The sequence below is a fragment of the Henckelia pumila genome, chromosome 2, assembly GCF_033568475.1.
Source record: "Henckelia pumila isolate YLH828 chromosome 2, ASM3356847v2, whole genome shotgun sequence".
In the NCBI taxonomy this organism is placed as follows: domain Eukaryota; kingdom Viridiplantae; phylum Streptophyta; class Magnoliopsida; order Lamiales; family Gesneriaceae; genus Henckelia; species Henckelia pumila.
The window spans coordinates 200228223-200240371 of record NC_133121.1 but is presented as its reverse complement, the minus strand read 5'-3'; positions in this window follow the sequence as shown (position 1 = coordinate 200240371).

Sequence of the window (12149 nt, the reverse complement as noted above, 5' to 3'; positions counted from 1 at the left end):
AATTGAATCTCAGATTTTCATTTTCTTTTTAAATTATTTATTCAAAAAATTATAATTAAATTTATATTTTTAAACTCATTAAACAAAATTGAAAAATCATATATAAAAACTAATTGTTACATTTAATTTAACTTAATTTCTGCAGTTCTGATTTATTTCCATTTATTTTTGTTAAAGAAATTATTATTTTTTAAAAAAATGATCCTCTATCTTCTCTGAATTTTTAATTAATCACAATGATTATAAAAGTATAATATGGTTATGGAAATAATCATTCTTCTTTTATATTTTTAATTAATCAGATTATAAAAAAATGTGTAGGTCTCATATAAAACCGATCTATGAGACAAGTCAACTCATAAAAATAAACACCCGATCAAAGTCATTTCAAAAGCCCTAACCCAATTAATTAAGATCCCGATTCAAAAGCCTCCATAGGTCTCAGCTGCAATCTCGCTAAACTCTTCTCAAAAAACTAAAATTTTCTCAAGATAAATGATTTTTGAGATTAATTTGTTTCTGAATTTACTATGATATTCTAGTTTTATATATATATATATATATATATATATATATATATATATATATATATATATTTTGTATAGATTTAGGGTTCTTATTGTTGGGCTTTGACCCAACTAATTTTTTATTTTTCTTTTCCCACTACCAAGTTCTTTTTGATATACCCCTCTCTTGTCCTAAGTTGTTGTAGTGTGTGTCTTTCCATTGCTGTGTGTAAAAGAGAGGCGGCCGCACAAGTTGAGAGAGAGAAAAGATCTTGATTGAGAGCGAGAGATTGAAAGCTACTTGGTGTGCTTCCTTTTTAGTGTCTTTGCCTTTCTCTTTGCTTTGTGTTATTCGGTGTGTTCCTTTCTCGATCAGCCTCTTTCTAGAGGGGTCTTTCTACTGGGGTGTTTAGGGCAGTGAGCATGTATTAGGCGTGGGAAACCTTTGTGGTCTTCGTCGTGGTTCGTTGTGGTTTCATAGAGGCCAAAACCTCAGTTCATCTAAGCCCCGAGTTTCTGATATTTCACGTTACTTGCTTGATTGTTTTGTTTCTTGTGTTCTGCAGGTTGAACGTAGGAGCTGATGGCTACAAGGACATGGACAGAGGATACCTAACAGTGGTATCAGAGCCATTGGTTGCAGCTGTCTGCCGTGTCGTTGCCTTCGGTTTGTCGGGATCTGAAACTCCTACTTAGGGTTTCGCTCTGGTATATTGGCTGGAACCTCCTTTTACTGCTTTAGTAACGAAACCGCTTGCCGCGGATTTACGTGTTGGGATTTGATGCTGGTAGAACCCTAGGTTTTATGTTCTTATTGGTTACTGTTGTGTTTCCATCTCCGTGGCTAATAGTTGTTACCGTTGTGTTCTCTTTGAATATATATTGTGTGATTTACTAGTTTCTTGGTGTAATTTGCTGTGTAATCTGCTGGTTTTGTTTTTCTATTTTTTCTGTGTGAAAAAATGTCTATGATTGGATATAATCTCGAACTTTTTAATGGTAAAACAGATTTTTCAATATGGAAGCAGAAAATTAAAGGTATTTTGGTACAACAAAAGTTTTCAAAGCTATAGACTTATCATATTTTGCTAATGAAAATCTTCATAAAAGGCTGAAATGGATGAGTTTGCTTATTCTTCTATAATTCTTAAATTATCTGACTCTGTGTTAAGAAAAGTTGGTAAACTAAAATTAGTTAAGGAACTTTGAAAAAAATTAGAAAAACTTTATACTGAAACTTCGTTGCCCAGTAAATTGTTCTTGGTTGAGAAATTTTTTCAGTTCAAACTTGATTTAAACAAGGACATTGATGAAAACCTTGATGTGTTTACCAAATTAGTTCAAGACATTAAGCAAACTGGAGATAAAAAAATATTGATGATTACACCCCTATTGTTCTTTTAAATGTTATTCCTGATTCTCACAGTGATGCTTGAAATCTCTGATCAGAGTAGGTGGTAATTAAGAAAGTGGTTTCTGGAATTACAACTTCGATGCAACTATGCCATGACACATAGTTATCTATTCATTGACAACTCTCGATATACCAATGGTTGTCGAATCGATCGGGATATATGAGTTGAAGGGACCGTACTGTACGTTAACCATAATTGATTGGTTCTTGCAGGCACTATCATTTGATACCTAGGGAGTCATGTAAGAGATGTTGCTAGACGTTTAACATGACTGGTTGGGTACTATCAGACTTGAGTTTTCTGATGTTCTTATTATCAAAGGGTTGATTAATAAGAATTGAGCTATATAGGGTATGCTCACATAAGGGACTTGTTGATCCCGAATCACATGGAGATGTGAACCCACTGCTAGTTGTATCAATGAACCATTGAGGGTCACACAAGTACTAGCTTTCTAGATCCCATTGAAATTAAAATTAGTTCAATGTGTTGAACAATTTATAAAGGAGCTTATAAATAAAATAAATTAGAAGTTTGATTTCTAATGGAGATTAAATGGGAAAGTAACTTTTAATTTGTGAATGTGTTCCAAGATTAAAAGTTGACTTGAATAAATAATTAGTTTTTGAAAATGATAATTTTCAAAACTATTATTTTGAACTTAATTAATTAATTCAAGTTTTGAATTAATTTTCACTAGTAGACTTTGTGAAGTTTAAATAATTAAATTAATTCAAGTGTTGGATTAATTAAACACTATTGACTCTAGTAGAACTCAAAATAAAATTAGTGTTGAATAATTATTTTACTAGTGGGCTTGAATGAGTTCAAGTTGGATTTAATTAATTGATTAAACTTAAATGGGTTTGAGTTTAATAACTAATTAAATATTAAGTTCAAGGGCTATATATATATATATATATATATATATATATATATATATATATATATATATATGTTTGACATATATATATGTTTGACATATATATATATTTATATATTATATTTGTGAGGGAATATGAAGGGTTAAAAGATTGGACACAATTTTTCATGCATGTCTTTCATTTTTTCATGAATGATTTAATTGTATCAATCATCTTTGATCATGTTAATTATATTATATATATATTCTTCCACTAAAAAACACAAGATGGCCGAGCATTTCAAGTACACAATCCTTGTCTTTTGATTTTTGGGAGAAAAAGCAAGAAACATCTCAATGAAAAATGCTCTAAATATTCTAGTTCATATTTAGAGTGGATCTAGTTCGACTAGTCGTGGACCTAATTCTAAGGAGGAGCTATTTCGAAGAAGGTGTATTCTTGAAGGCTTGAATCCATTTGAGCAAGGTGTGCTCTTGGAAGCTTGTAGATAGTGTCTACTATTTCAAGATCTAAGTTGTTCACAGCTTGGTTGGAGCCATAAATCAATATTTTGATATTGATAGGTAAAATCTTCTTAAACACCCTATGAATGTTTGATGATTTGAATGCTACACAAGTGCTTGGTTTTCTTTTGATAAAATTTTAAACTTCTGTTGCATTTTCGGGCACGAGGTAACCGATCCCCAACAGTGGTATCAAAGCCTAGGTTGCTCTTTATTATGTAGCATTTGTTGAATATTATGTTAAGGTCAATTTCTAATCGCATGAGAAAATCATTTCCATCAACCGAGGGGCGGTTAGGGTAGCCTACGGGCTGCCCGTTTTATTAAAAAAAAATGGATGGCCGAAATCCGGTGACGGAGCTCTGGAAACGACTTTGACGACTGGGGTTTCCAAAAGTGTTTTGGGATATCCAAGTGTTAAGGGCCCTAAGTTGTTAAAATTATAATAGTTGATTTTTGTGAAAAATTAAATTTTATAAAGTATGTATTTTCTCATGAAATAAATAATTAAAGTGCGACTTTGATTTTATAGTAAATGGTGATTTACAAGAAATTCGGTTATAAATAAATTAATTGGAAAGTAAACAAAGGTGTTTGTTTATTTTGTTAATTTAATTTATAATTGTGGCGGCTAGTGATTGGACCAAGATACATAATATTTGATCAATTGATTATTGTGATAATTAATTGATGGTGTATCATATGTGATATTATGCATGAAAGATGATCAAAGCTCAAGCCCAATTTGCTAGGTGTATGCTAGGATATTTTGTGTTGAATGAGTTGTAATAATTATCAAATTTAAAGTGGGCTTGGTTTATAGCCCGTTCCCACCCCATGAGATGTATCCCTATTTGCCATGGATATTTTAATGTAAAATATTTGATAGTGGAAGATCAAGATTGGAAGATGGTGGGCCATGATGAATTATGAAGATCCAAGACATGTAAATATTGGAAGCATATGTAATTGTTGCATTTGCATCCCGTGCATTTCCTAGGATTGTACCTAGGCCTGTGTTTGGCTCACACGGGCCAAATAGTATTGAAACGATTTATCATCCTTGTTAATTTAATGTTTATAATATATGCATGATATATTCTAAATAATGAGTAAAAATTTGCATGAATCCGGCAAACATACGATCAATCATGGCGAGTTTTAAAATAAATTATGAGACCATTTCAAAATTAAAAACCCTCATTTTGAATTAGATTCAAAATTTATATCAAGCCCGAAAAGGGGAATTATAAATTTGTTTATAATTTTCATATCTTCCATCGACAATGAGTGCATGATGAACGCTACCCGTATTCAATGCTCGGATCATATTATTGAGGAGGTTTGGATGCCGGAAAGCTGTGACATCCATTGACATGATGATATGAACTACGTAGAACTCCCATTAATTCGGTTCATATTATTGGGGGAACTCATGGCGATCGTCCATTAAGGTTCAATATCGATGGGTAAGGCTTGACACGTAAAGATGAACCACGTCATATTATTGAGTCCTAATCAAGTGTGAGACAAAAGTTTACGTAAGGGTTGCATGGAGATGCAATTGGAAACTACCTTTTAGGAATTGTGATTGGCTGATATTATTCGGGATCATGATTGGCTAATTGGACCTTACGTACCTACTGAGGAAATGAGTTTTTCATTTTCACTAGAGGGAAGTGAAAATGTCAAAACAGTGGGAGTAAAAATTTAAAAAGTTAAAGTCCATACTTTATATCTTATTAAATATTTTAAAATAGTCGGTAACATTTATCTGTTATTATTTTCAGTACAAAACTTTTGACATGTCATCAATTCGTAATTCGTTATCTGCAATACTTGACAAACATATATTGACCGGTCCGAATTACCTCAATTGGCTAAGAAATATGGAAATAGTCTTGAATTCAGAAATAATATCATATACACTTGAGAAGTCGCCCCCTGTTGAGGCTCCAACTAGATGCAGTCATGTGGAGCAGCAGGCTTACAAGGATTGGTGTCACCATGACTTGAAAGCCAAGTGTTATATGCAGGCTTCTATGTCTGATAAGCTGCAGAGGCGTTTTGAGGATGCCAAGAATGTTGCTGACATTCATTTGCATCTCAAAGAGCTCTTTGGTGAGCAAACACGTCCACTTAGGCATGGACATTGCATGCATAATTGCAAGGAATATCTTGACCAGAATGGTTATGGAAAGGATACGTTCTACATTGAAGTGAACAATTCAATTAACTCTTCTTCTTGGGTATTGGATACCTGTTGTGGCTCACATCTCTATAATGATTTGCAGTTGATGGCAAGAAGTAGGAGACTCGGGGAAGGTGGGACCTTCTTGAGGGGATGGGCAATGGAGCAAGAGTTGATGCCAAAAGCTATTGGAGATGTTCACTTATTGTTGGACAATGATTTTAAATTAATTTTGAGAGATGTTTTGTTTGTACCAGATTTGGTGAAAAACATTGTTTTCATTTCTATGCTTGATAAAGATGGATATTCTTGTTTATTTGGCAAAGGTGTTTGCAATATTTACAAGAATGAATGTTTAATTGGTATAGGATAATTGGAAAACGATCTCTATTATTTAAAATTAAAAGATATTCCAATGTATAATGTCCAAGAGATATCAACAACATCCAAAAGAAAACAAGATACTCTGAACCCTGCACACTTGTGGCATGCTCGATTAGGTCATATATTTTTAAGAAGGATGAACAAGCTAGTGGGAGAAGACATGTTTGATATGTCTGATATTAATTCTCTTACTACTTGTGAACCCTGTCTAAAAGAAAAGATGATCAAAATTCTCTTTAAGGGCCATGTGGAGCAAGCCAATGGACTGTTGGATTTGATCCATACAGATGTGTGTGGTCTACTTAGCAACACCACTAAGCACGGACATTCCTACTTCATCACCTTTACCGATGACTTCTCTAGGTATGGGTACGTGTATTTGATGAAATACAAATCTGAAGCTTTTGAAAGGTTCAAAGAATTCAGAAATGAAGTAGAGAAACAATTGGGACAAAGCATCAAGACACTTTGATCGGATCGAGGTGGTGAGTACTTGAGTGCTGAATTCCAAGAGTATCTTAGGGAGAATGGGATTCTCTCGCAGTGGACTCCTCCTGCTACACCTCAGTTGCATGGTGTTTCAGAACGTCGTAACCGAACTTTGATGGACATGTTTCGGTCTATGATGGGGTTGACGGAGTTTCCGCCATCCTTTTGGGGATATGCACTTGAAACAGCGGCACTGTTGTTGAAAAATATCTATTCAAAGACAGTTGATAAGACACCATATGAGATATGGATGGAAAAGCCTCCTAAGTATTCTTATCTTAGAATACGGGGGTGCCCTGCTTATGTGAAGCAGACAGTGGGAGATAAATTGGATGCTCGATCCATTTTATGCTACTTCGTTGGATATCCAAGAAATTCGATTGGATATTATTTCTATCATCCAAAAGAAACAAAGGTGTTTGTTTCTAGGAATGCAATCTTCTTGGAGAAGAATTTCTATTGGATAGAAAATGGGAGATGATAGAACTTGAAGAAGTTCGAGAAACACCCACGATTGTAGAGCCCATAACCAAACGGCCAAGAGAGAAGATACAAGTTCCTAAAAGATCCGAGAGGATCTTGAGACCACCTATGAGGTATGGTCTGCTTCTTGAAGAGGGCCAAGATGAGTTTGACCATGGATGTGATCCAAGGACCTTCAAGGAAGCGTTATCTGATGCCGATTCATCCAAGTGGCTTGAAGCTATGGAATCAGAGATGAATTCCATGCATTCGAACCAAGTGTGGAATCTTGTGGATCCACCTGAGGGAATTTTTCCTATAAGGTGTAAATGGATTTACAAGAGGAAACTTGGAACAAATGGGAAGGTGGTGACCTTCAAGGCGATATTGGTAGCCAAAGGGTATACTCAAAGGCAAGGAGTTGACTTTGAGAAAACTTTTTCTTCAGTCGTAATGTTCAAGTCTATAAGGATAATGCTTGCCATAGCTGCATGGTATGACTATGAAATATGGCAGATGGATGTGAAGACATCTTTTCTTAATGGGGATATTAAGGAAGAGATTTACATGTCTCAGCCTAAAAGGTTCATATCTATCAGAAGTGAGCATAAAGTATGCAAACTTCAGAGATCTATTTATGGTCTAAAACAAGCATCTAGGAGTTGGAACCTCAGATTTGATGGTACAATCAAAGAGTTTGGTTTTATTAAGAATCCTGAGGAATCATGTGTATATAAGAAGGTCAGTGGGAGTGCCGTGACATTCCTGGTACTTTATGTTGATGACATTCTACTCATTGAGAATGATGTAGAAATGTTGCAATAAACTAAAGTATGGCTATCGAGTAAGTTCTCAATGAAGGACTTGGGTGAAGCATCTTTTGTATTGGGAATACAAATCTATCGGGATAGATCAAAAGATTGTTTGGTCTCACCCAGTCTACATACATTGATACCATCGTGAAGAAGTTCTCAATGGAAGAGTCCAGGAGAGGACATCTACCAATGTGTCATGGCGTGTCACTATCCAAGTCCACGTCTCCCAATACTGATGCAGAGATAGTGAAGATGACACGCATATGCTATTGGTAATATCATGTATGCGATGATATCTACACATCTTGGCATTGCAATTGCACTGAGTGTTTCAAGTAGATATCAATAGAACCCACGAAAGACTAAGAATGTGCTCTTGGTCTATGGGGTGGAGAAATAATATTGGAAGGCTATACCGACTCTAGCTTCCAAAGCGATATCAATGAATTAAAGTCAACATCTGGTTTTGTATTCATGCTCAATGGTGTTGCTATCTGTTGGAAGAGTTCCAAGAAAGACAACAATGCGGATTCCACCACTGAGACCAAATACATTGCTGCATTAGATGCAGCAAAAGGAGAGTGTTTGGATGAGGAATTTCGTCCAAGAGTTGGACGTTGTTCCTAATGGAGTTGCTCCAGGTCTCATCAAAAATCCAAACGTATACTGAGAAAATACCACATCATCTGAGAGATTGTGGAAAGAGGAGAGGTCTTGTTAAGACAGAGTCGCCTCCGTAGATAATGTTGTTGCTCGACTAACTAAGCCTTTACCAGGACCATTGTTCGAAAAGCATCGCGAATTAATGGGTTTGAAAAATATGGGTAGTTGGCTCTAGTGCAAGTGGGAGATTGTTAGAGTAGGTGCCCGTCTAGACAATATGTTGGTCGATGGTCCTTGAAAGAACTCTTGTATGATAATTTTTATTTTAATAATATTTGAATTATTTAATTTGGCACATCTTTATCTATATACCCATGCTAGCTACATAAATAAAGCCCTTGATTATACAAATAGTAGAAAGAATATGAGATGGTCATGTGATGACTATCATGAAACTCATATTTGGAATACTGTATATTCTAAACTGTTCCTAGTCGATTCAGCCGCCATAAATAAGGATAAAGGCCGCTCGAGCTTGAGACTAGTATATGCGATGTGAGTACCATGTTTCATTGGTAGGGGACATGGAGATGTCCAAGCATGCAAATAGGTGCTCCTTGTAGAGTGCACTGAACAACCCTCCCTAAAGGATTTTCCAAGTGGTTCTTACTTATCGAGTGGAATAGTCCTAGTTTATGGTTGTACACCATTAGTCCTTATGACCCTAGACAACATTAAGACTCTATATGCTAATGCTTCACTTTGACTTGTTTACCGACTCATCTAGGGTCATCAGGTGGCAATGTTGGGTGTTGTTACGAAACATATAGGAGTCGATGCATTGTAGTTGGGGATTCATCTCTTACCTATGGGTATGGATATCCTATGTGTTCTCATGCATATGTAGCTTGAAATCTCTGGTCAGAGTAGGTGGTAATTAAGAAAGTGGTTTCTGGAATTACACCTTCGATGCAACTACGGCATGACACATAGTTATCGATTCATTGACAAATCTCGATATACCAATGGTTGTCGAATCGATCGGGATATATGAGTTGAAGGGACCGTACTGTACGTTAACCATAATTGATTGGTTCTTGCAGGCACTATCATTTGATATCTAGGGAGTCATGTAAGCGATGTTGCTAGATGTTTAACATGACTGGTTGGGTACTATCAGACTTGAGTTTTCTAACGTTCTTATTATCAAAGGGTTGATTAATAAGAATAGAGCTATATAAGGTATGCTCACATAAGGGACTTGTTGATCCCGAATCACATGGAGATGTGAACCCACTGCTAGTTATATCAATGAACCATTGAGGGTCACACAAGTACTAGCTTTCTAGATCCCATTGAGATTAAAATTAGTTGATTGTGTTGAACAATTTATAAAGGAGTTTATAAGTAAAATAAATTAGAAGTTTGACTTCTAATGGAGATTAAATGGGAAAGTAACTTTTAATTTGTGAATGTGTTCCAAGATTAAAAGTTGACTTGAATAAATAATTAGTTTTTGAAAATGATGATTTTCAAAACTATTATTTTGAACTTAATTAATTAATTCAAGTGTTGAATTAATTTCCACTAGTAGACTTTGTGAAGTTTAAATAATTAAATTAATTCAAGTGTTGGATTAATTAAACACTATTGAGTCTAGTAGAACTCAAAATAAAATTAGTGTTGAATAATTATTTTTGTAGCACCAAAAATCTAATCTATTAAATCTCATGCATTTAATTTAATAAACATTAAGATTATTATTTTTAAGTTTATATTATTTATATTCCTTATTTCAATTATATTTCATATTGGAATTATGTGCTGATAAAATATTAATTAATTATCCAAATAATTCTTCTTGTGCAATTTAATTGTTCTAAATTATTTTATAATACTACTTATTTTTTTTAAGGATTTTTAAAGGTTTAAGCCTGCTTATTTAAATGATGTTAATTATATAGTTTATTTATTTAAATAATTTTAACTATTCTGTTTACTTATTTAAAATTACTTGAGCTTAGTGGATAGTTATTTAAATGATTTTAACTATTAAAACTATTTATTTAATTACTTTGATTGTCCAATTTATTTATTTTAAAAAAATTAAGTTTAGCGGTTAGTCGCTTTAAATTATTTTAAATATCTAGCCTATTTATTTAAATCCTTTTTAACTTTCCAAACCATTTTAAAGGTTTTTATTTCCGCTTGTGTAGTTATTTGAATGACTTTTAATTATTCGTCAAGTTTGTTTAAGTTATTTTAATCGCTCGATTTATTATTTAAATATTTTAATTATCGTCGTGACATCAAAATGTTAAGTATTGAAGATTAGCATTTTCAAACCCGGTAAATAGAATTTGAGCATTTAATTCTTGAATTTCCGAATTTGAGTATATGCGAAATCTGGGCCTAATACTTTTACTCGCGCCATATAAAGGACTGTATATTATGTTTTATGTATTATATTTCTACCCGCTTAAACTTATATGTTAATCCGGCCCAAAGATAATCTCCTAGCCCATTATTCCGGCCCATTAATCTGCCTTCCCTAGCCCAATACCTCGGCCCATTATTAAATCCCCTTCACCAAGCCATCGCGGATCAGGCTTCACTCCATTTTTCTTGCTCTCACTCTCGATCGGCCGCACCAGGTTTCTCTCCCATTTTCTTCAGTCGACGCCCACCGCAGCAGCCCCATCGTTTCCCGATGAAGCTCAACGCCGGACGAGCTGCTTGAGCTCCGCCTTCCCCGTTCCAGCTCGCCGAGCTCCCCATTTCCCTTCCTTTTCTGATTTTTCGTGATTAAGGCAAGATTTATGGGTTTCTTTGGCCACCAATTAGATTAATACGATTGTGTGCTTTACTTTTTATTTGCATTTCGTAATTTCTGGACCTTGGGAGCATGATCGATTTCTGATTTATTAAGGGTTGTTCGATGTTCTGTTTTCCTTCTTTTAGCCGTTCAAGTCCATTTCAGATTCCCTTGAAATTAAATACACGCTTATGATCTATTAATGTTGTTTTCTTGAGTCGGATATGTGTTGAGGATAGATGTTTGATGACTATGTGCTTCTGCCTTATTTTCGAATTCCCAATATATTGGGCTTTTGCGATTCGTTTTGTTGCTTCAGCCCTGACATGAGTCTTGTTTCGAGTTTGAGTGCATGATGATTCGAGTCTTGGTTTGTTGATTGGATGGTGATATAGGGCTACCGTGGGTGAGAAATTAGCTCACATGGTAGCACCCAAGTTGTGTGAGTTGGCTGGTAAAAATCGAGGCAAAAGGCTGTTGGTTAGAGGTTGTAAGAATCGAGTTCTGAAGGTTGGGGTAGGGATTTCACGAGCTAGAGTAATGTCTTGACAGCAGGGCTATTTTGAGCTGGTAAATGGGCTTGGGGTAGGGCTGTTTCGAGCTGGGACATGCTTAGGACAGGGGCTTCTCGGGTTGGCTAGCGACTTAAGAATAGAGGGCTGGGCTCGGCTGGGTTGTTGGCTTTTGAAGAGGGTCGGTATCCAGGGATATGCGGGACTAGGGAGTGGTCTAGGTCCTAAGTTAAGGACTGGGATCATGGGTGTTCTAGGGTCAAACTTTGGAGAAGGAAAGTGAGCTTAAGAGCAGATTTTGCCAAATAATTAGGTATTGTCCAGTTAGGGCCGAGTAAATCAGTGATATACTTGTGTTTTGGCTTAAAGCATGAGTTCGAGGAATAGCTTAGGATGTTGGGAAATGTCGTATTAAGCAGGAACTAAGTAGGTTAAGTTTTGGTCGATTTCTAGGCTAATGGAGGTTAAGGTGCTGGGATTTTAAGTGTTAAGTGTTGCTGCCCGAAAACAATATTGTCAAAGAATTATTGGATAGGAATTGTACCTCGAGGATGACTTCCTAATGGAGTA